This window comes from Notothenia rossii (genome assembly GCF_949606895.1).
Source record: "Notothenia rossii genome assembly, chromosome: 5".
Lineage (NCBI taxonomy): Eukaryota > Metazoa > Chordata > Actinopteri > Perciformes > Nototheniidae > Notothenia > Notothenia rossii.
In genome coordinates, this window is record NC_136903.1 from 33,376,466 (window position 1) to 33,403,235 (window position 26,770).

General features: G+C 40.7%; 1 long non-coding RNA gene across 1 annotated transcript; it reads right to left on the minus strand.

Annotated features, from left to right (window-relative positions):
- Window positions 1–11,343: 11,343 nt before the first annotated feature.
- Window positions 11,344–12,663, minus strand: LOC307039185. Its single transcript, XR_013808162.1, has 2 exons — window positions 12,118–12,663; window positions 11,344–11,510 (listed from the first exon to the last, which is right to left on the minus strand). It is a non-coding gene; the product is annotated as an uncharacterized lncRNA (long non-coding RNA).
- Window positions 12,664–26,770: the final 14,107 nt, after the last annotated feature.

Sequence of the window (26,770 nt, forward strand, 5' to 3'; positions counted from 1 at the left end):
CATTAAGCCACAAGAACAATTAACTTATGTTGGTTAACTGATGCGGTGACTGTCATGGGACGATGGCGTTTGGATATTTACAAATATGGTTTTCATAGAGAAAAACAGGTGACTGTTGTGTGATAAGATACATCATAGGATGTGTGTGTTGAAGATGTTTAGGGGGAATGAGTATGTGTCCTGTCAAAGAGTCCTCTGTCATGACTCCAAATCATTGATTGGGGGATCTGCCTAAGGGCAGAGGGACAAACACACACACACACACGCAAAACTCCTCCCCACCTGTGTACAAATGTTGTGATCATTTTGAAGATCGGCGCTCTTGTTTTTGACTTGCCGTTCCTGAGACGTGTCTCACACGGTGGTAGAACCTGAGCCTGGAGTACTCTGCAGAGTGCTTTGTGATTAGGTGATATATTTGTATGTTTTTGCCATTAAAGCAGATTATTGTTTAACCCTTATCCTGGCTGCTTTGAATTTTTCCTTCTTTTGAGAACCCGCTCATATAGGAACGGCGCGGAGCAGAGATTCTGCCCCAACAAGCTGTCCTGAGGTCAAAGCGTGTGACTGCTTCCCTTATTGCCAGGGTGCTAGGGCAACAACAGGCCCTTGATGGTGTTTTTTCTGTACAGTGGGGGACTATGAATGAATGTGAGGGCATCAGGGCATTCACCACTGCAACCCAGATGCAGGTCCATGAGTCAGATTTGTGGCTCTCCCTATCAGGAATGTTGGGGGCATCTCCAGATGGTCTGGTAGGGTCTTCCGCTGTGCTGGAGATAAAGTGTCCCTACGGAGCCAGGGAAATGACAATTAGTGAAGCATTGCAAATCAAGGGCTTCTGTGTCAGTAAGGAAGGAGAAACATTCAGCCTGCGTGAGGAACATCCTTACTGGCACCAAGTGCAAGGTCAGCTTCACCTCACTGCAAGGAAGAAGAAATAAAAAAATTGTGAATTGTTTTTAATTTACATTTACTCACCTTTGTAATGTTGTGGTTGTTAGAGTGTTAGGTTTCCTGTCAGCTCGTCTGTTGGGAAGATATAAAATATTAGTTTCATGGAAGTCACACTGTCACATATACTGTAAGAGCATTAAGACATACAGTACATAGGCTAAAACAAAACATCTAAAGATATAACCTTGCACTTTGATAAGTCTCGTGAACATTTTCACTATTTTGACATTTTTATAGATGAAAATTAAACTAAAGAAATAAATGGTAGATTAATCCATATTGAAAATAGGTGTCATCTGCTACACTAATTATAATAGTTATATTTCTTAATTAATTAAGATAAGATATTACTGTATTGATCCCAATTTGCAAAATGTTTGTGTTGCAGCAGCATAACAAGAAAAACAAAATATAAGTTATTATATACAAAAGTATGTGAGGGATGGAATATTAAATTGAATATAAATGTAAAATGTACATGTGATTTTACGTCCAAGAGAAGCTATGGAGTCGAGAGTTCTCTGCCAGCCAGAGGTGATTTGTTATTAGTTCAATATGTCAAACTGATTTCCCTGACTACAATCTTTAGTTACATGGTGAAACGTTATGCTGCTTGTACTAATTAGACTTATCATATAAGCCACACAGGTTTTAATAGGATGTATTCATTATCTTTACTTATGTTGCGGTCTTTTCAGCAGCGCCATCTCTAAAACGGCAATACAGTCACTACCCATCATTTACATTTCACCGTGACATGGACAAAAATGTAGCGTCAGCTTACCTCATGGCACGAATCCAGACTCTCCTTTGGAAAACGTTGTCTTGGAAACGATAGAACAAGCACGTTTCATGCGAAGACCTGTGGTTGCAACCCGGAGCAAAGCAACAAACCATTGCGTAGCTAACTAGTAGCGCTAGCTTTAGCTAACGTTAGCTAACGAAACGAACTGCCGAGTAAAATTGGAAAACACTGGTAATTAATTATTCTATAATTTGTAAAACTACGGTGTTAAAAAAGACAATTTCAAAAATACAGATTCTAATGATCAGATATAGATATACAGATACTAAAGGTAGGCAGGTACTTGCTTTCAAGCAGAACACAGGGGAAAACAAACTTAGCGGGAGTGTTTACGTGTTCTGCGTAATGACGTACAACGGCCTCGACAATTTCTGTAGTCGTATTCAGCCACTCTGTAACAACCATCGTTTTTCAGACACGTAAACTCTTCAAAAATCCCCAGTGGGGTCACTGCTGACGTATTTAATGTCCTAGAACAAAACGTGACTTATCTCTTAAATTTGTGTCAACCACAGACCTTATTTCGAGCTATTTTCCAAAACCCTATGGAAAAAATGCATTGCTTTTTGAGGAAGGAAATCGGAAGTGCTAAAAATGCTAACTTACTTCCTGGTTTTACGACGCGTCACTGCGGTTCTCTATTGTGAGGCAACGAGTTTTCTAAGTTACCACAACTTATTAAGTTTTACAGTGTGTGTGTGTGTGTGCTTGCGTGTGTGTGTGTGTGTGTGTGTGTGTGTGTGTGTGTGTGTGTGTGTGTGTGTGTGTGTGTGTGTGTGTGGACACACTGATGGATCGTTGGAGCTATGTGTTACTCAAGTCATATGCTCGAACGGGAGCTGCCTGGACGCTGCAATCATGTTGCGCGCACTATCCGTGCTGAGTGTGCTGACTTTTCATACAATGTCCCACTGTCTGGCTACCTGCATAAAGTCAAGTGCTCGGCGCAGTTGTCGGTGAAATGTCGCTCCTCTGTTTTCATTGAAACAGCTCCTTATATCCGTTAGTGCAGCTAGCTAGCACCAGATGCTAACAACAACAATACACGTAAGGTGTGCCCGTTCTCTCTCTCTCGCTCGCGCCACACATTAGACCCTCCAGAAAAACGCGGGCAAAAATCCTTGATTATGCGATTAAACATGCGGGGTTTTTATGTGATTTTATGCGGTGAAATTGCGGGAAGTTGCGAAATATGCGGAAAGTTGCTAAATATGCTAAATATGCGGGGAAAAATAATAACATTTTTTTTAAATATTGGGCTGTCTTATTTATTCTCTCTCACACACAACCTGCCACTAACGTTCAACCCCTTTACTATTCAATTAAACACATTCAATGTTTATTTATTGTAAAAGCAATTGGGCTATTTTAATCTCACACACACACACCCCCCCCCCCCCACACACATACACACACACTTCTCCGCCTCATTCTGTTTTCATTTACTCGTTCGTTATCTGACCAGCTTCAGTCTTTTAGGCTACTCACTTTATGTCTTGTAGCCCTCGAAAGGGTTTTGGAGGTTGATGCTCACCGTCGATTTTCTCTTATGCTCTGTTAGAAATTAAAATCAATGTTGATATGGCGTAATTTGAATTAAATACACTATTTGATTTAAATCAGTTTTATTCTGAAAAACCGGAAGTGCTCACTATTAGCTTAACACTTTTATTCTGAAAATTCGTCACTTCCGGTTAGCATTTAGCATCTGGCGGAATCATACGATTTCAAACCTTGAACCAAGATGAAATGACATGTGATGTTGTACACTGAGCACACTGGGCTTAGCACTCATTTATTGACGCTGAATAATGTGTAGCAGGGAATGTTTAAATAACCACAGATGCCAGAATGATGCAATTTAGCTACAGAAAAAGGCAGGAATTGCATTGGACCCGCCCCCCGACAACGCCGGCCAATAGGAGAAGACCTCAGATGACAACAGGAAGAGCAAGCCAAGAATTGAGCTCTTCGACCCCCTGACCTGAACTGACCGGTCGGATGTGGAGAGCGCCTCCACTCGCACATTTCATTTTGTACACCACCGCATATTTTGTGTAATTAAATGCTGTTAACTTTTATAAGCTTCCCTTGACTCTTTTCAGTCTCTCTTGCCTTCAGGGTTCTAGAATTGCTTTCAGCTCCAACCAATATACAGTCTATGGCTCCAACATACAGTTGCACGGGGTGCAGAATAGTTTCCCCCCACTTTTTGCCCGGTCTTTAGTAGAAATGTTCGTCGGTAAATGAGATGGATTACATTTTTTAATCTTGGTGTTTTCTCTATCGTGTGAGCTCCACACGTTCACTCTATACAGTGTTGTTTACATTCTGTGATGCGCGAGCTGATGACGTCACGTCAATACAAGTTAACTTTTTTTCCCCTTAACTTTGTGTGGAAAAATGCGGGGATTATGCGGCCTTTTGATAAATATGCGGCCTTTTAAAAATCTGCGCCATTTTGCTGATTATGCGGTAAATTCTGCAATCGCAGAATCGCGTTTTTCTGGAGGGTCTAACACATACACACACACCCTCCCGGTCCTCCCGATGGCCAGTCGGTGCCTGCCGGTGAGCATGGAAGTGTGGTCTGCCGCAAGCGGACGGCAGGAGCGGGGCTGTCATCATCGGCTTGTAGATGGTATTTTAAACTTGTTGCGCTCTGAAACTACGGGCCGGCCGAGGACAAAAAATACACATGCGTTAATCGCGTTAAAATAATTAGTGGCGTTAATTTTTTTTTTGCGTTAACAAGTTAACTTGACAGCCCTAATATATATATCAATTAATTTGATACGAAAAAAATGACACATTAATTCTAGGAGTGTAATACTTTTAGAAACACTATAGTAATAATATGCATTCATTATGACAATATCATACTATTACTAGGAGTGTTCTATAGTGTGTTCAAAAAACAACTACAGAAACACTATATATTATACTATAGTAGTACTATTTAAAATAATATAGTCTTAATAAGGAAACACCAAAAAAACACTGTAGTAATACTTTTACACACACTATAGTAATAATATGAATTCATTATGACAATATCATGATATTACTAGGAGTGTTCTATAGTGTGTTCAAAAACAACTACAGAAACACTATATTATACTATATAGCCTACTATTTAAAATAATATAGGAATACTACAAAGATCTAGATACATAGTATTACTATTGAAATATTATAGGGCTACTATAGCTAATAAAATGGCACAACAGAAAAAAGTATAGTAATACGATAGCTTGCGAAATATACTATAGAACACCACAAACTTACTATAGGACACTATACAACTCTTACAGTATAGTAATACTATAGTTCATTTATAGTTCATTTCGTAAGGGAGATGCGTACAGCAGACAGTAGCTAGCAGTTTTCGACAGATACAGCCCACTCAAACATAAATTGTTTTATATAAAATTAATTGATATATATATATATATATATATATATATATATATATATATATTAGCTGTACACTTTACGAATATAATGTTTTTTTATGGACAACTTTACCATTCAATTTCGTCCAACTGATCTTCCTGCTGTCACTCCTCGGCCCTTGGTAGTTCAGGCATTTAGCAAACCTGGCAACTCCAGGTTTCCTGGCAGCTGTCAATCAAAGTCCAGTGGCTCCGCCCTAAAGTTTCAGAAACTTTCCACGCAGACAGACAGACAGACTCCGCGAGCGAGTGAGGCTGACACTCCCGCGAGCGAGCAAGACGGCTGTCTTTCTCGCGAGCGCATAGCCGCTCGCGGGGGTTTAATCTGCGCATGAGGGTCATTTTATGCGCGTGTAAAAGCAAATTTTCCGCCCGTGAGTAGCTTGTTTTGCACGCCAGAATATTGATCCAAATCTGACTCCATACCTTGTTTATTTCCTTTGTGTTTACAGGTTTGCTGTTTCCACTGAAGGTCACAATGTATGCTGATTTGGTAAGTTCCAAAATGAACTGCAACTAGTTGTCATGTACGTTTAAAAAGGATTGAAAAACCCAAAATGGAGATTTACGGCCCGTCCACACGGCAGCGTGCGTTGAAGCAGGGTTCGAGTTATGTGGGAGCCAACGGACTGTTGGAGCGCCACCCAATGGTGGTGGTGGAAGGTTCACCTCTGCTCCGCGCCGTCCGTTGATGAGTGGTCAGTTAAAGGAAGAAGGATTCAAACACCGGGATAAAGGATAAAACAATAATCTGTTTTAATGGTAAAAGCAACAATACAAAATACAGAGTACTCTGCAACAGTACAAAATACAGAGCACTCCGGACTCAAGACCTACCACCGTGTGATATACGTACCACGACAGCCAGTCAGAACAAGAGTGCCGAGCATGAGCATTGGACAGCTTATATACAGTTTCTGGGGGAGGAGTTGTGTCGGTTGCTCCTCCCTTCATATTTCTAATTGGTTGCTTCACTCCTGGGTGGGCCCCTAGACAGTGAGTTGGTAGTTCTCCATGGGCTGGTTTCAATTCTGGGCGAACCCTAGGCAGCGAATCAAAGTGAGTCAGCCATTGCTGCCCAGGAACAGAGTCTTCCACTCCTGAACAGAGCGTGAGAAATTCGGAGTCTGGCGCTGATAAGCCCAAGGCCGTTTTGATGGGCCGTTTTTTAATGGAGTCACCATTGGGTGAACATAACAATCTTTATCTTTGCACCTGGCTCTACTCCCTCTTTTTCCCAAGCCTATTGGCTCCTAAAATATGTCAGGCCGAGATTATAGTTGTGGAAGCAGTTTATACAGAAACAGTTTATTACAGAAACAGTTTATACAGGTTACTTGAATCCCCCTTTTGATCTCACCTCAAGAGATCAACTTACACAAAGCATTCGAAACATAACCAATGTCTTTCTTTTCTACTGTGTCAGTCCCCCAATATTATATAAATCCATCAGAAGCTGGGATTTAGAGCACTTTAAACCTTCGGGAACAGCCCACCATAACAACTTCTCATGACAGTGGAGGGAGACCAAAACATGTTAAAAAACTGCGTCCTTGTCTGCTGAGTCCTCATACTCGTCCTCTCCCTCCAACACATAAGCCAACAAGGGCATTTGGTACGGAGGGGGAGAGACAGCTTTTTCTTCAATGGTGGAACTGATGAATGTAACACACAATGAGCGGATATAAGGCACACAACAACAACCACTTGTTACTAAAATGGCAATAAAAGTAGCTATAGAAAGCAAAAGAGACATTATTAAACCTTTCCATTGACCAAACATGTTGTAAACCATTCCTCCAAGGGGTTGTGTATCCCTGATTGTTCATGCATGATTTTAGATAGGGTGCGAAGACCTTCTAAGGCTTTAGTCACGGAACCGTAAGGCGCCGTGTTGTTGGGAATAAACGTACAGCACATATCAACAGCATATCCAACGCCATCCTATTTTGCACAGCCATAAGGGACGTTGGACCCAATTGGTCAGCCAGGCCTTCTACCTAGTGAGATTGGCCAATCGGAGTACGTTGTAATGTACATAGTTGATCCTTTCTACATTTTTGATAGGGGTCACAGGGAAGACGGCAGAGATAATTGGCATACTTTGAACCCTGCAGCTATTTGGTCAGCTAGTTTGTATTCGTTAGGGACCCCTCGTGGGATTCCTATGGAATCGATGTAGGTGGGAGAGTTGACAGACAAATCAAAGGAGCCCGGGACGTAGCGCTTGGACAGCACGTGTCTCCTACGTCGAGTGATTAGGTTGGTGTTGAGGGAGGCTTTAGGGTCCGTGGGCACCAGTTTTTCGCCTAGTAACATTAGGGGTGCATGGAGGCGCACCATAGCACACAATCATACAGATAGTTCGGGGATACGGGTGAACAGGCGGTGGGCTCCACAATAATAGTAGAGACCAGCCCTGGCCCAATGTCCTATACTAGTGCTGGACACGGTGTGGTTACACCTATCCGTAGAGACATTTCGTAGGTTAAAATGTGGTGATTCTTGGACCATGGTGAAACATGTGTAGCCACTGGCGCCTCTGCTAGGCGTGAATGGGCCTGTCCTAGTATCATTGTCAATTGGAGGGAAAACATTGGCTAGGGTGGTGCAGTTAGGTGGACTAGCCATCTTGGTCAGTTGTAACATACACTCGTAACCCCAAGTATCTGTGGGAAACCGGGGCGCAGGGTCAGTGACTAATTGCGGGCGGGCCGTAGCACAGGCTAGGCAATCCCCTGCCATTTGTTCTTGGGCTGTTCGGGCAACCCATTTTAACCATAGATTGTCATCTGAGTATCCTGTGGCCATTTGGATGATGTCTAGAGGTTGAAGTTGGCTATAATCCCCCGTACATTTATCCGTACATGTGACTTTAGACATGTATTTAACATTAGATGCTGCATGAGGAAGGTTTTGCTCTATCTTTGGTGTAACTTTAATTTTGAATAGACCTTGTGGCGAACCCTTTCCTGCATGTACCGCAAGGACATAAAGTCCAGCGTCGGAGAGCACGACATCTTTTAGCGTTATGAGTACCGGATTACAAAACATGGCGGAGCACGGGACGTCTGGGTTTCTCCTGACCACATTCATTCTATATTTGAGGGATTTAACAATTTTCGCCGATCGGTAAGATGGCGTGTATCCCCAGTCATGAGGACCCAAATTTGCTAGGACATTGGACCAGGACTCGCAGGAGCAACCGTAGGTGTATGAGACGGCCACATAGGGTTCGCCTTTGTAAGTGTAAGCACCGCCTCTCATACTATCTTTGCTTCTTTTGTTACATACCGTAGGGGCTAGGCAGACGTATTTGGCTAGGTAGGAGTAGGTCCCGTCGAGGTTTCCGCAGGGGGAAATATTGCACAGGTCGATTTCTACTATTCCATCACTACCTGCTTGGAAAGTGAAGGTTTGTTTAGGAGACATTGTGGTAACTACTCCCTCATTTGGGGCCCGTTTGACCCTAGTTACGGACTCATTTGGCGAGGGAGTGGAGTCTAGGTGGTCAATGGATTCACATAAGATAAAAATAATGGCAACAGTCACAGTAGAAAACAGGACTAAGCCTGCAAGACATTTCCAGTTATCATACGTAGTTATGCTGTTAGCTCCAATTCTTCTGGTATCAGTAGAACGTATATGCTAACGTACGGTATTAAAACCCAAGTTATTAAGAGTGCTGTGGACCAATGAGTCATTTAACCATGACCTTTTAAGGGTTACAATGTACATACAGTAGGGCGAACAAATAGGCTATTATTCCTAATACTAGTAGCAACCAACAGATTATCAGGAAATTCAGGGCTCCTTCAGACATTTTCCATTCTTCTCTGAAATGTATTGGTCTCTGTGTCAGCACTACACAAGGTCATTAAAACGTAAAAATAAATAAATAAATAAATCCCTTAAATATGGGCTTTAGAAAACAACTTCCCTAAATATGGGCTTTCAAAAAACAAATTCCCGAAATTTGGGCTTATAAATGGGGTGCTAGGTGTGGTTTATAGCAACCTGATCAGAGGAAAGTAGGTTCCTCTGCTTCCCCGTGAAGTCCTGTGTCTTTGTCCCCCAGCCCGCTGACGGCAGCTTCTGGGCCGTCTGCTGTAGGGATGTCCTCGGGGTCCTTCTCCTCCGGTCCGCTGATGGCGGCTTCCGTTCCGGGTCGACCTCCTCGACGAGAGCCAGGTCCGTTCTGATGTCGTCCAAGGTCCTAGCAGGAGGTTTCCCGACCGCACACTGGCTCCAGTGGTACCAGTTGTCCCCCTTTCCTTCTAGGCGGACGGCATGGGATGTTCACTCGGTAGGGGCCGGAGAACCTAGGGTTGAGCCACTTTTGCCTGATGACTTTCAGCCAGACGAACTCTGCTGTGTTGGCCTCATGCTTCTCGGGTCCCCCTTTGGCGTCCGCAACCTGTGTGGAGAAGTCTGATACCAGCCCCTTAAGTTGCTGGAAATAAGGTTTCGAACTCATGACCTCTACTTCCTTTCCTACGCTCAGGGCTCCTGGGCCTGGGAACTGATGGCCATGGGTCAGCTCAAATGGGGAGAAACCTGTCCCTCGGTTGATAGAGCTCCTGATTGACATAAGGGCAAGAGGCAAGGCGTCTAACCATTTCATGCCTGTCTCCTCACATGCTTTGCTGAGTTTCTGTTTGATGTTCTGGTTCATCCTTTCTGCCTTTCCCTGAGATTGGGGGTGATAGACGGCTCCGAAACTGTGTCTTAGTCCTAAGGACTGTTCTACTGTGCGTAGGTCATGGTTCTTAAAATGAAATTACCAAATTGAACAATAAACCAATTATACCTCTCCTGGAAACATTGTCCTCCAAACTATAGAGACCATGTTTCCCAAATAAGATACTTCAGAGTAGGGCTGGGCGATATGGAAAAAAATGTTATCACGATATGTTTTTCCATATTGATCGATCTCGATTCTTATCACGATATGTAGTTTTTGCAGATGCTGCCAGTGTGAGGGACATCCTGAAGCTTGAAGAAACAAGAGATTCACTGAAACTTTATAATAAAGTTTAATGCCTTCCAATAGTGAGAACAAAATGCTTTCGCTCATACAGAATAAAAAAAAAAAAAAATTATTAAATAATAATAATCTCAAATATTTGTACAAAACCAAGGCAGTACAAAACCAAGTGGGTCAGACCCTCTGACACATTAAAGTGCTAAACATAAAAAACATGTGTAATGTGTAAACATAGTAAACCAGTCACAGTTATTCTACATCTTGTGCAGTAGTGAACATCATTTACCCCATTACAGGTTTTTTGCAAGAAAGACAAGTCTGTTCACCACATCTGGCTTTAAAGCTGCCCTATGGCAGGACACAATATTGCCACTTGTACTAAAAGCACGCTCTGAGGGTGAGCTGGTGGCAGGAATACATAGATACCGCTTTGCCAGGAAGCTCACTCTGGGGTATGATGTGCAGTGGATTTTCCACCATGCCAGGGGGTTGGTCTCACCGTCTACTTCTGGAGCTAGCAGGTAACTGTTCAGTTCAGCCTCAACATCCTGCTCATCTGTTAGACTAGAGGTAGAAACAGAGTAGGACTTCTTGAAAAAGCTGCCCAGTGTCTTCCTCTGCATTTTGGCTGGTGGAGCTGAAGCTGTAGCAGTAGCAGTAGCTGTAGGTGTGAGAGTAGACTGTGGTGTGCTCTGACAGTCACCCAGGATCTGTGCCACAGCTCTGGATTTCACAGCCTCTACCTTGTCACCTTGGATGTAGCGGGTCTTGAACCGAGGATCAACAAGAGATGCCATGTTAAGGAGGTCATCAGTGGCATCATCATCATACTTTTCATTCAAATATGTGGTGATAGTAGTTTTGATGGCCTTCGTTAGCTCTGTGTCATCCTCTCCTGGCTTCAAGACCTCTGTATTGAAGAGCTTTAGGACAGGTTTCACACAAGAGACACTGACATGTGCTTCAGCAGAGAGGGCATCAGTGAACTCAACAAGTGGATTAAGGGCCTTGTGTACAGACTCCAAGACCTCAATGTCTTGCCATGAGAGAGCCAGGTGCCTTGTTTTTCTATCAGCAGATAAAACCTTTGAAATGGCCTTCTCCTGCTCCAGTACTCGTGCTATCATTGCATGGCGAGAACCCCACCTGGTAGGTGATTCTGTCATCAACCGGTGCTCAGGTAGGTCGAGCTCCTTTTGTGCAGCTGTTAGTTCTTTTTTCTTCTTCCATGAGTATGAGAAAGTACTAACCACTTTTTTGCTCACACCCATGGCTCTCTCTATTCTCTTGTCTCTCACACTTCGCTCTGTAGATGACAAAAATGTAGTATTATTAGTATTAAGTATTATTTAAAAATTAGTTTCTGTCTTATAATAATAAATCATAATATTGTCATGACATCCTTGATATGAAAATCAATTAGACTACACACATAAACATATTTTTCCTCAATTTAAGTTGAGTACAGTGATAGAATATAAACTCTTCATTCAAATACATCTTAGATGCAAAATGTTAGTAATGATCGAATTATCACCTAGTATCAGTATCAATAGTTATAAAGTGATAGCCTGTACATTGGTTTATTGAGGCATGTAAAGTGAAATAATTTTGTTTTCAGATACATTCCTATTTCTATTCCAATTTATACACATCAGTAATTACCAGGTGCAATAATTACATAGGCTACTGAGTCCCAGTTACCAATTTTGAGAATATACTTTATGAAGAATAAATCACATTGTTACTATCATTTCATGAGAAGAGGTAAAAATATACATTTTATTCCAGCTTTATGGGCAACAGTGTATAAGAATACGAATCATTACACTGAGCTATTATTAGAGCTGAAAATGTAGCCTTTGACATCATCATGAACTTTTTTTATTATTAGCCTATCATCATGAACTTACCAATGGCAAGGTGCAGTCGATGACCAAAGCACTGCAGCCGGGACCAGCCTTTGAGGGAAACAGCCTTGACAACGTTTGCACCGTTGTCTGTTGTGATGCACACCTGTCGGTCTTCCCTAAGGCCCCAGGATTTGAGTGCATCCTCCAGCCCCTGGCTGATGATTTCCCCAGTATGGTCCTCTGGGAAGTATGCTGTCTGTAAGCATTTGCTGTGTAGAGCCCACTCCTCGTCAATGAAATGAATCGTGAGACTCATATATGGCTCCGATGTACGGCTAGACCATAGATCGGTGGTGGTGGCAAAGTATTTAACATCATTCAGATGAATTTCCACCTTACGACGGCATTCATTATAAAGCTGTGGCATCGCCGTCCGAGAAAAGTATTTTCTACCAGGGAGCTCGTACCTGGGGTCTAACACTTTGATCAGTTTCCTGAAGCCTTCTTTTTCCACTGTGTACAGGGGCATCATATCTTTAGCGAGGCAATAAGTGATAGCGCTCGTTATAGTTTTGCTCCGCTTTGACTGTTTTTCATACGGGGCAATGGCTGCAAAGCACGAATGGATGGATTGTTGTTTATTGATGTTACCGGGCGACGTGTGTGTGTGGCTTAGCTTCGTGTGTGGTGTGCTAGCTTGAGCCCGCAGTGTCACACTCTCTGTGTAGTTAGTGGGGTGGTGCCTTTTCAGGTGATTGAAAAGGTTAGTCGTATTCCCCGTCCTGGCTGGTACTACCCACCGGCATATTTTGCAGACCGGCTTCGTCTGCTCCTGGTCGCTTTTGCCGTAACCGAACCATGTCCACACAGCTGACGTGGTGTGACATTTTTTGTCAACTATGTCTTCTAGTAGGCCTACGGTGTCGCTTTTGCGTTCGCCAATAATTTCACTTTCACGGTCCTCTTTAGTTTCGCTCATTTTTGACAACTTCTTTGTTCATCCCTTTCTCCCTCTGTCTTCAGTCTCACTCTGTAGCCACGCTGCTCGCTCGTGGGCGTGTCCTACCGGCATACAGGAGCCAAACTGATACTGGTGTTGTTGCGCCTAGGCGGCCTACTTTTTATTAAGATGTCATATCGAATAATATGTCCCAAGCATAATATCGCAATCGATCAAAATTTTATCGCGATCCCGAACCGAGATCGAATTATCGCCCAGCCCTACTTCAGAGTACTCATATTCACATACAAAGTTATTTCAAAGTCCTATGACTCATCATCAGGCTTCAGATGTTTAAACAAACAAATTATCAATAAACTTCCTTAATATACTGCCCCTAGGAAACACAAAGCCTGACAAATGTTCATGCAAGGCATTCTTAAGTGAACCTGCATATAACGGCCTTTTTAATAAATATTCCAAATTAATCAATAACAATAATCAATTTTTTCAATTTGTTTACGACATGCAAATCACTAACACATGTTTTCCAAGTTCGGCTTCAGCCTTCGTTACTCTAAAATTACTTTTTTTAAATAGGAATGGAACAAATATTCAATCTTCAATCTATCTAGTGAATAGCCAACATGTTTCAAATGTCAGATATAGAAAAATAAGCCTAAGTACTCCTTTACTATCAAAGTCTAAAGCTAGACCTAAGGTGAACAGTTTTGGTAATGGAACATTTAATCTAAAAATAAAACAAAATTGGACTTGTGTCTTTGTTTTTTGTTCTTCATGATACATGAGTAAATACTTTGTGAAGTATTCACAATATAACTAACCCTCTCTAGGATATCAAATCCATTCATCTTTAACCAGATACTATTTCCCTATTTATTTTTTGTTCATGATAATAATGGCATAACGACCACACGTTTTACCCATAGCTAGTTTCTATATCAAGATTATTATGTGTGACATAATAATCAGATGTCTTTTTTGCTAAACAAGGATATTCAACTTTAATCTTCTCAGTATTCCAAACCATCGTTTAAACAATCAGCCTCCCTTCTTAAACACTAAACATAATGTTCTACACCACCCTCTGGAAAACTCTTGCACAGTTATGCTGTAAAATCATTGCATAATTTCTTCAGAGTCTGACCAGTCTGAGACAAGCCTGTCTCAAGATATTGTCATAATGAGAACAGTGATTTGTTGTCCCCTGGAGCTGTAGTCAGTGGGATCAAGGAAACTCTTGTTTTGGCACTGGGATGTCCTGAGGGGGAAGGAACCTCTGGATCAATGTTGTACAATCAGCAGACACACGGGTTGCGTTCCGATAATCCAAAAATCAGCTCCTAAATTCTAACCCTATCTCCTCTTCCTTGAACTCTGAGTGAAACGTCACGGGGTTAAGGGATAGTGGATAGGAGAATTCAAAAGGACTTAGGAGAAGAGACTGCGGTACTTTAGAGAATCCGAATGCACTTTCACTATCTGACGTGTTTATGATGCGCCAGCGGACGTCATTGTGTGCATCTGCTGCTGTGGTGAAACTTTGGAAACTACAGTGTTCTAATCTATACAATGGACTACATGGATGTTTAATAAGAACGAGGGACTCATCTAGAGACTCTGCACCGTGCTCTGATGCTGTTGTTTTATGCTTTACAGATGTAGCACTTCATTTCAGACTCCAGCTTACAGCTTCCTGCCTACGACCTGCCAAAGACCAGTATAGAGGAATGTTAAGCCCTTCCACTAATTTCCAAGAGGGCGTTGGCAGATTTTCAATTTCAGGTTTTAACCAGGAGATAGCACTTCATTCACAAATACAGAAAGACAAGTTTCATGGACTTTCAGTTGTGTTTTGAAGAGCATTTGAACACATCAATATTTTAAATCAACTAAAGTATATCTAATCTTGTAATTCAATAATATATAGTCTTTATATATTAAATAATAATAATGTAAATGTTTACATTACACTTCTTTATTTGTTATGCTCATACTTTTACCTTTACAATAGTTTGCTTTAATATCCAGTATATTTGTTGTATATTTTTGTGTTCGCTTCCTCCTGCTCCCTTTCGGACATATACTGTATGATTTATTATTATTATTAATATGAAAATATTATTAAGATAAGATAAGATGTTACTTCATTGATTGAACATTTTAGTTTAGAATGTGCTGTCCCACGGTAATTCAGAAGGCTCACAGGTCACATTCCGACCATTATTTAAAACAATAGGTGCTTTCACACCGTCTACAGTTTGATTTGTATAGAGGAAGCTCTGTGGCCAGTGTTCAAATTACCCATTTGCTTTCGGGGGAGCCCTATTATTCAGTGCACATCCTGCTACTAAATATATCACACGCACGCTCTGTTGACTGGCGCAGCAGCAGTTGAGTAAATTTGGAACGATTCAGATTTCACGGATCAATAACTCATGAACAAAACGTTATTCAGACACAAATGACGTCTCCTAAGTACCGTGGTAAGGTTGACAACGAACTAAATTTGTATCAAAAAAAGCCAATACGTGCTGTCCTCCAAACTGGAAACATTACATTGGTCTCTATCCACAGCCGGAGGAGAAATGAGTGCTCAGGGACCGTCTGCAAAGTGCAACTCCGAAAAAAGAGAATACAATAATATTCAATCACTTCACTTCAGCTTATTACTACCAAACTCACTACACACATCAATAGTCTCTTGTTGGTCAGACTACAGCAGAGAGTTTGGAAGAATGTGCTTTTTAATAATTTTGGTGAATATTTCGAATGTAAAATCTTCAATAGATATGGCATCATCTTCAATAACGTTACTATTATACAGTATATTTATACCAAACTCACTACACACATCAATAGTCTCCTGGTGTTCAGACTACAGCAGAGAGTTTGGAAGAATATGGTTTTGAATAATTTTGGTGAATATTTATAATGTAAAATCATGGCATCATCTTCAATAACCGTCTATACCTCCTGGATCATGGGTGTAATCCTAGACGGCACACGAGAGCAGATGGCCAGGCAAAAGCTAAAAAAGTTGAGTGAAACTGAATATTCAAAGTATTTGCATCCCTTTAGTACTGTAGGCTTGAGAAAGGAGACTGAACTGTGTCTACAGGCAACTTCCAGCGTTATTATAATCATGCTGTTTTTGGAGACATTTGTGTTGTTTTTAACCAATACATTTAGAATATAAGCTTCCCTTTTTTTCTTGTTCCTGTTGAGAAAAAAAAGAAAAGAATACTGTGTAAAAGAAATTATTGTTTTGCACCTGTATATTATAGAAAATAACACTTATGTTTACATATTCCCTAGGTTTTTCAGGTCACATTTGATCTATATGATGGAGCCATTGGATTTGTCAATATAAGAAATCAAAACCAAACCATATTCTTCCAAACTCTCTGCTGTAGTCTGACCACCAGAAGACTATTGATGTGTGTAGTGAGTTAAGTAGAAATATACTGTATAATAGTAACGTTATTGAAGATGATTGTATTCTCTTTTTTCGGTGTTGCACTTTGCAGACGGTCCCTGAGCACTCGTTTCTTCTCCGGCTACGTTGTTGAAGCGTCTTCAGGCTCCGCATCGGCAGGCCTCTCCCTCGGTGTGGAGCTGTCAAGCTCGACCCTAACGCCGCTTACAGCCGGCCAACTAAAAGTTGTTTTCCGTTCACGTTGTCATTTTTAGACTCCTTCGCTTCTTTGCTTGTGAATCCAAAAGCTGTGACGCTTGGCTGTTTTCGTTTTGCCATATTTTTTATAACAAAGCCAGAGTTAAAAAAATATCAATATGAACATTTCAAATACCGCGACGGCATCACCGCCGTAACCATAGCAACGTAAGTAAGAATGCAGCGCCGCCACGTACAGATGGCAATACCCACACATATTCACAAATATAAAACAAATATTCAGAAACTGTAATGAACAATGACTATTATTTATTTCAAGAACTGTTATTTACAGAAACTCAACATTTCTAATCTGTTTGACACAAATATGCACGATTGTTTTGGGCTCCCCCTATTTATCCCAAAGTCAGCCCTCAGGGGAGCTCCCTCCCTCTTCGGGGGAGCCAAGCTCCCCTGGCTCCCCCCCATTTCGAACAGTGTCTGTGGCTGAATGGCCAGCGATTAGGTGCGGCGCATTTGTCATAGGTGATCAGAGCTAACTGCCTGCCGTCAGATTTCATTTAAAAAACAGATCTGATTTTAAGACTACTTCTGCACTCATAAAGAATAATAAGAATAAGAATAATGCGTATTGAACTGGTTTAATTAATTAGTGAGTTTATTTAACACTAGAACCGCCAATCGGGTCAATTTGTGTGATGTGTGTTGTGTGTGTGCAATGTAACTTTTTTTCAATAAAATATTAAAGTCTCCCAGTCCGTGACTTTTCCTAAAAGTGTGTTATGTAGCACCCTATGTTGTTAAAAATTGCATTCTAATAGCGGGATTTGACGGGTTTAGGTAGGCTGATACAAAAACCTCTGGCGGTTCTAGTGTTAAGGTAATTAGTTACAGTAGAAGCCCTTTTTTATCAGTAACACACTTAGCAGTTGAACATAAAAGTCAACTAACTGAGGGTCACTTGCAATGACAGTGTTGTGTCTAACTGTAAGCTTGTCACTCAGAGTAACCTACCGTTAATTTAGCTGCTGGAGAAGAAAGATCAGGGGGGAGGGGGGGAGAGAGCTGTGGTTGATGGGCCATTAGTTGTGTAAATACACAGCTGAGAGCTGCCGTTTCATTCAGACTGTTTAAAAAACGGTAACAACGGACTATTTTTCTTAGCGGATGCATGTCAATTTAAATCAATACATACAACTATTTTTAAATCAATAAAAACATTTTCTAAATCAATAAAAACATTTTCTAAATCCATAAAAGCATTTAAATTAATATTGGGAGTCATGTCGTTACTTTGTTGAGAATGTGGCCATGTGATAAGCGGGATAATTTGCAGCGACTTGTTCCTTATGGGGAAAATAACACCCGTCATGTGTGTGTAGAGGTGTGTGTGGTTAAAACACTTTCATGAAGTGAAGGAGGTTTTCCTTCTATAAAGCAGCTGTGGGCAGCAGTGAGTGTCACGGACATGAATTCATAGATCAAGGCAGACTGGTGCACACACTCTCCTGTCCTGCCAGGCGACACGCCCGTTCTAAGCCGTGTCCCTCACTCCTCACATCCCAAGCTGCATCCCCACAAGTGTATTATGTTGTTACATCTCAGATGTTATGTTTCAGTTGTGCTCTGTCTATGTTCAGTGATGCAAACTTGTCACCTTTCGGCGAAATTCACCGTTTTGAATCCAAAATAGGTCGTTTGTGTGATTCATGTAGATCTGCAATAAAAATATTTTTTGGGTACGGGGGGGTCTGGGACCCGGAGTAATCTGCAGCCGTGAGCTGTTATGTGCCATCATGACATGCATGGTGTTCTTTTTTTTATATATTACAACAGGGCTCTCAAGTTTTGAACAGATTTCAGAGTGAGATTTTGGTACTCCAACTTCTGGCTCCCCTTAAAGTTCCCATGAAGCCCTCTGTTCCGCGAATGTCAACAGGGGGGGGTGGTAGTGGAGTGCACGCGTCTCAAACAAGCCTAGTTTGTTTACAAAATTGCGGTGCGACTTGGTGGGCGGTACCCTGGGAAGAAATGAAATCTCTGCGTGAGAAATGCAAGGTGTGGCGTGTGAGCGTGTGAATGGAGTGAAATGCGTGTGTCTCACGCCAAATGCGTGAGACTTGAGAGCTCTGTTATAATGAAGTGCGAGCTCTGTGCTCGAGTCTTCCTGCCTGTCGGCTCTGCTCTCATGGATGTATAATAAGGCTCTGCTGCTCCGAGATGATGGTCTAGCTTCAGCAGCTACATTACCTACGGGTGCGTTCGTTAATATTAACTGCGCGTCCGGAGTCACTGTGGCACAGACTGGACCGCTGGTGAACAGCTGTTAGAACGGGCCGTTCAGGTGTTCAGAGCAGAGCTCCCTGTCGGAGCGGCAGAGCGTGATGTGAACTGAAAAGTTTTTCTGTGGCAATATTATTTAAGGAATCGTTGAGCTAGCTAGCTAGCATACATTGTCACTATCTGCTAACATTTGCTTTAGCCTTCTATTTCTAATAGTTTTTTTCATAGGCTATAAACAGAGGTGGTATAAGTATATATATATTGTACTTGAGTAAAAGTAGAAGTACTCAGATCTTGTACTAGAGTAAAAGTAGAAGTACCAGAGTGTAGGAACACTGTTACGGTAAAAGTCCTGCATTCAAAATGTTCCTCAAGTAAAAGTAGAAAAGTATTCTCATCAAAATATAGTGAAAGTAGCGACAGTAAAAGTAGTCATTGTGCAGATTGGTCCATTTCAGAATAATATATATGATATGTTTTATAATGATTGATCATGAAAGTGTTCTCAAAGCTGGTAAAGGTGCAGCTAGTTTGAATGACTTTGTATACTGCAGGGTAGCTTGTGGATTTACTCCAGGTGGAACTAAAGTCTGATTTAACACTTGATTATATTTCACATCATTCATCCACATCTGTAAAGTAACTAAAGGTATTAAATACATGTAGTGGAGTAGAAGTACACCATGTACCTCTGAACTGTAGTGGAGTAGAAGGACAAAGTAGCAAAACATTGAAATACTTAAATAAAGTACAAGTATCTCAAAATTGTGCCCAAGTATAGTACTTGTTGAGTTTATGAACTTAGTTACTTTACACCAAGGCTTTTCATTTGGCGGCCCGCCGGCCAAATCCGGCCCCCGGGTGATATTTACTGGCCCTTTGAGTATAATGTTAAAAAGTAAAAAAAATAAAAATAAAAGTTTAATTAAAAAAAAAAAATTCATTTCAAATTTTTTTTTTTGGGCCAGAGTGCCTTTATTCCATAGAGGGTGTTACATTGAGAGATAGAGGGGAAGACATTGCCTGAAAACTTTGGCGGGCTCGGGTTTCGAACCCACCTACTAGCAACTCCTGTCATTTATTGCGTCTCTGCGCACGTCCTCGCGGCTCGCGCTGCCCTTCACTACAAGCTCGCGCACCTTCGACGGTTTCGCGCCAATGGTACGATTAATCAAACCTGGTCAGCATAGTTGGATATCAAAATGTCTCTTTCTACGTTAAAAAAACGAAAGGTTGACACCGAAAACCGGCAATTCAACAGCGAGTGCAAAGATAAGTACTTGTGTTTAAATGTCAGTGGGAGGCCCGTGTGTTTAATCAGCAATGAGTGTTTATCGGTGTGTAAAGAGTACAACTTGAGAAGGCATTTTAAGACAGCTCACGCCAACTTTGACGCCACTTTTCCAGCGGGCTCTGATGCTCGCCGCCAGAAGATTTTGGGGCTAACTTCGTGCTATGACCAAAGACGTAGCTCCCTGTTTCGGGCTTGCACTGACCAAGAGAGAGCTACCGCAGCGTCCCTACGAGTGGCCTGGATATTAGGCAAAAAGAAAAGGCCTTTTACGGACGCAGAGACAGTCAAAGAGTGTATGCTTGCATCAATTGAGGAAGTGGTTGCAGATGAGAAAATCAGAAAAAGCGTTATTAACTCAATTAAGAACATTCCGATTTCTGACACGTCAACATCAAGGAGAGTGGAGGCCCTTGCATCGGACGTTTTTGAGATTCTCTTGGACAAACTGAGAAAGGCGGAGGTTATGTCGCTAGCTATTGATGTGCCTCTATGTTAGATTTTTTGATGGTGAGTTCTTTCGGGAGGATCTACTTGGATTAATTCCTTTGGATGGACACACGACCGGTGAGGTGATGTTCCACAAAGTGGTTTCGTTTTTCAAGGAGCACAAGTTGGGATTGGATCGTATTAACATGCTTGTAACGGATGGGGCCCCTGCGATGTCGGGCCGAAAACAGGGACTGTCCGCTAGGCTGGCAGATGTGGCTCCACAGCTGAGATCGCTTCATTGCCTCATCCACCAAAGCCTCCTGTGCGCAAAACTGAGTGGTGAGTTAAAAAACACAATGGACTCTGTCATGGCGATTATTAACTTTATTCGTTGTAACTCTAGTTTACAGCACCGCCTTTTCCGCCAGATGTTGTCAGACATGTCAGCTCGATATAATAATTTGTTAATGCACAGTGACATTAGATGCCTAAGCAAAGGAAACGTCTTGAAACGATTTTGTGAACTTAAGGAGGAGATCATGGCGTTTCTCCGCAATTCAAAACATACAAAATCCAACGCCTTTCTGTGTCTGATAGAGAATTATGAGTTTTACGCTGCTGTTTGCTTTTTGAGCGACATTTTCCAACATCTGAACCAACTCAATTTGGAGCTGCAGGGCAGAGATAAAATGGTTACACAACTTGTGGAGAGACTCCATGCATTTCAAAAAAAGCTCACACTTTTTTTTGCGGATTTATGTCCAGGCAAAATGCTCCATTTTCCAACCATGCGCACTGCAGGTTTACAAATCACCAAGGTGATGACTGGATTTATGGACGCATTGAAAACCAACTTTGCCGCGAGGTTTGACCATTTTAGTCTCCCGACTGAAGTGATGAGATTTGTGAAGGACCCTTTCTCTGTGAATGTAGAGGGGGAGTTTGCACTGAAAGCAAAGGAGCTGATTGTGACATTAAATGAGGCGTCTTTACAACTCGAACTCATTGACATTCAGTCATCAGATGACCTGCGACAGTCATTTCAGCTGGCAGGTTCTGAAAAGTTCTGGACTCATGAAGTAAGCCACGAGAAATTCCCTCATTCAAGGGGTCTTATACTTTTTGTCCTCACAATGTTTGGCTCGACTTACACTTGCGAATCGGCATTCTCACACATGAAGGCCATAAAAACTAATAATCGAGCATCCCTCACTGACCAGTATCTGCATCACTGTATGCGTATTGCCATGACAACGTATACTCCCGACTTCCCTGCTCTTGCTAAATCAAAAAAATGCCATTTCTCTCATTAGATGGCACATATCTGCCAAGTTGGTTGCATACTGTATGTCAGTTATCACTATGTTAATCAAAAAAGGTTTGAGTTTTAAAAGGCTGTGTGTTGTGGTTTGGTAATTAATACAAGTCTTTTGATAATTGTTTTTGCTTTTAATTAAGCAATTGATGTGGTATGGCTCACTTGTCTTTATTGTTATTATACCATAATATGCACTGTTGTTTGTGTATGGCCCTAAATTGCTATTTTGTGTGAATTATTCGATCATTTAATCTAAATCTAATGATGTTGATGGTTATATTAGCTTCACATGTACTGAGTTCTGAACTTGCCATTTATAAAGGCCTTGGGGCTATGTTTGATTTAATTAAACAAAATATATGCACTCCACTATGCTGTTGTAGTCATTTCATTTCATACCTTTATTTATGCAGGTGAATCCCATTGAGATCATTGATCTCTTTTTCAAGGGTGACCTGCTGTAGTATTTACTGTATCTGAAGCTCTTAATATGATTGCTCATATTTCAAGCAATTTTTTTCCCGGCCCCTTGCTTTGGATCGTTTTCATCAACCGGCCCCCATTCCAAACTAATTGAATAGCCCTGCTTTACACCATGTGGCTATAAAGATAGAAAGACTAAGCCTTGCACAGAGGCATGAAAATACATTTTCAAAATGCTCAACAGTGCTGCCAAAATTATAAACTGACTGCTACACAATTTAAAATAAATGCTTTTATATATTTCTATTAGATGTGACTCTTTGGCGTTTCTGTTATTATTAACACTGCTGCTTTAGTTGTTCTGACTGCTAAAATCCTCTGTTATTCCGTAGGGTGGGGGAGCCGGGGGCTCGGATCCTTGTCACCTTTTTCATACCTGATGAGTTTGCATCCCTGTATGTTAAAAAGCCTCAGTCACCTTAATTCATTTAATAAAAACATCTCAGGTCAGTAACACTCAAAGCTAAATGTGCAATACCATGTTCAGCTATGTTACTATTTATGATGTTATTGTTGTTACATCAGAAGATGTACATATTGAAATGATTTCTTAACTTACAGTAGACTATTTTTTACAATGTGTGTTGGGAGGATTTATTAAATTACTATGAATATTGTCATTGTTGAAGGCTTTTAGAGAAGGATGAACTATAAGCCTGAATTATATAACATGTTATACCTAAAAACATAAAAGCCACAATAAATAAATCACAATTATTGTAGTTATTTTTACCTCCCGTATTGCTTTCAACCCACCAGCTTTTATGGTGTTGTTACGTCACTAACTGTAAGCTTGTCACATACAGTCTATGGTCACTCAGAGTAACCTACTGTTAATTTAGCTGCTGGAGAAGAAAGATCAGGGGGGGAGGGGGGGGGAGAGCTGTGGTTGATGGGCCATTAGTTGTGTAAATACACAGCTGAGAGCTGCCGTTTCATTCAGACTGTTTAAAAAACGGTAACAACGGACTATTTTTCTTAGCGGATGCATGTCAATTTAAATCAATACATACAACTATTTTTTAAATCAATAAAAACATTTTCTAAATCCATAAAAGCATTTAAATTAATATTGGGGGTCATGTCGTTACTTTGTTGAGAATGTGGCCATGTAATAAGCGGGATAATTTGCAGCGACTTGTTCCTTATGGGGAAAATAGCACCCGTCATGCAGATGAGGATCCCTCCGCTACGCTTTGGGATCCTGATCGACCGACGAAGCTCCATTAAAATATAAATATTTTTGGTGAATTACTGAGTTTAGGCACGCTAATAACGTTTTAATGAAGTTGAATACAGTATATTCATATGTGTCAGTGATTTCATGTCAATTCGGCGAACATAAATATAAATTATCGTGGTGAAGATGATGATTAAATTATGTTTAAAAATCGAGAGCCGGGCTGCATTTCCTCCCGTTCGTTTTTTTCGACTAAACAACATTATTTTGTTAAATAACAATATGGTTATGTTTTGTAAATGATTACATGTCTCTTATTTAGCACAGAGTATGATATCCGTGACATATGGATCTTAACAAAGTTCCGCTGTACATCCAGCGTACTGTATCTGACTTTATTTCACATGAGCTCCAGTGTGGAACCCCACTGCACCCCCTGGTGGATCAATGATCCATTGCAGCTGGCTTCATTATAATTACATTTATCTATCACGGAGGCGGTCTCAAGTCAAGCTGGAGGTTTTCCCTTGAGCGAGGGCAGATCACGTACTAATCACGGCCCTCGCGTTTCAAACTGTCTGAAATGAATCGCTACATCTGTATGAACGTGGACAACAGAGAAACATATTCTTCATGACCAAAGTTGTAATTGAAATAAAAAAGGAAAGTGAAATTTATGCTCGTCACCCTCTCCCTCCGGTCCACATTAATACAAATGATCCCAATACGTATGATTGTATGAAAAGATCTTAAAATCAATACAAATGTATTTATTATAAACGTTAGTCCTTAACATCTATCACTGTGTACATCACCATTCAAACATCTTTTAAAAGTTGAGCAAACCCCACACAGCTCAGTGAAATATTGACTTTATTTGATCATTTCAGTAAAAACTAACGTTCATATTTCTCTTTTTGATTATAATACTGATGAACGTTCAAAACAAAGCACTTTGGCAACTTACCACTTAAAATGCTTAATAAGCCCCGTAACTTTCATGATATAATTTCTCCATCATAATCGTTTGTTTCCGTGAACGGCCACTGTTGTGTGACGCAAATGCTGCGGCTGCAATGCATTGTGGGGCAGCATTTTTCTCCTCTTCTTTCGGTAAGGGAGATCCAGTGGTTCCTAAGCTAAAGGAGGTTATAAAGGAAGTTTGAAACCTCCTTTCCTTTCATTTTGAGCATTGGAACGGCACTTATCATGGCTGCCACTGAGGTACTTCCGGGTCATTTCACTTGGTTAGGAAGGTTCCTAAGCTAAATGGACTATTGGAACGCAACCACATTGTCCTCTGCACAGTAGGAATCCCCAAAAACTGCAGTTCCTCTTCACACCACTGTTGCCTTGACAACGAGGCACAAGCAAAATGTCAAAACCTCCTCAGAGATGCGTTCTTTGCACAATCCTTCTGTTTCTGTAGTGAGCAACTTTTCGCCAACACACTGATTCAGAGTACAACCCAAAGGTGGCGCATAAATATCCAATGCTGCTGTAATCCCAGCAAATCAGCAACTAGAGAAAAACTCAATTTAAATCTCTCCCCCAGTTGGTTACAAAATAAAATGGCTGCGTGTCTATATGGTCAGGAATGCTGAAACATGTGAATGTTAAAACAAACTAATGGTAGTAGTCTACCTATTCTTCATTACTTCAGTTCTAAGTTAATAGGCAAAACAAAGACACCCTCCTTAACCACTATAGAGTCATCTTTTATCTACTTGCTTATTCTATTCATTTTCAAATTGTTTATCTAAGTTGTTTTACAAGCATGGTTAGATTTGTAACAGAATACAAAACTAACTGTATTTAGCACTATATTTTAAAAACAAGTAATCTGATCACAGTTAATGAATATATTTTTGGAACACTTAAAGGAATTATTGGTGGAAAAGATTCCTCACAAAATGTAATCTTCATTACTAAAGCTAAAACCTAAATAAATCATCAGGGAACAGTTTTCTTTCCTCCTCACTTAATTGTTTCAATGAAAACAAAAAAGGTATTGTGAAAACTCCCACTCTTGAGAACATCTCAACACTTTATTCCATCTAAGCACAAATGTTTATGACAGACACACCATATATTCCAAGAACAAATATTTCTGGGCCTAAAGAACAATCCATTAATCCAAAACTGTCTTTAGTGGTATAAATTGTGAACTTTCTTAATATTAATTGTAAATTCAAAGTATGTTCTATTCAGAACAAAGATAGGATAGTTGCAGCTGAAACTGGTTAATAGCAACTTTCTGTTAACCTAGATAAGCCTGTTGTTCTTATATCTAGTAAATATATTTTTATTTTATGTTACTCATAGTTACACACTATAAAACAATAAACCATAGGAACATTTTCCAGAATAGTAGTTCACTCTATATAACTTTTACTCTCTCTATGCTCTTCAAAACATCTTACTTCTCCTGTCTCTCTCTTTCCTCACTGCGCCCTGCAGCTGCTCCTGTCCACAAGCTTCTCTAATCAATCACACTTGACCTCTTGTGTTATCCAACAGTGTGAGAGGGCTTGAGCAAACATCGTGCAGCACCTCTGTCGTGCTTAAACATTAACAGATTCCTTCTGACTGACAAACTTATAAAAACTTCCTGTTTACTACTTACTACTCTTTCTTCATAAACTTAAAAATACAATTCTGGTGAATCGTTTATGTTTTCAGTTTCCTATCTACTTTAAACAACCACCAAATGAGAGTCACTGTTGTATGATAAATACAACTCCTAAATAACATTACAATATATATTTCTTACAGTGAGTTTGTTATTTAATGTTTAACAAATTTTCCTCTTTCGATGTCTTATACTAGGTGGGAAAATCCACTATTATATTTAATTTGAATAAAACCTTAACCTTAATGTACTTCATATACTCAGTAAACCTCTTTTTACTTTCCCTTAACGTTACTGTATGTAATTAAGTTCCTTTGGAATATAATTAAGTACAATTCTTATTCAAATAGGCTAGTTGCACAAGATGGCGTCCATCAACTTCCGGTGGCTGGGTGTGAGCCTGAGTACTTCCGGTCTTCGGTGTGGAGTTGTTTGGGGAGTTAGCGATATGCGATGATTGATTGATTGATTGATAGATAGATAGATAGATAGATAG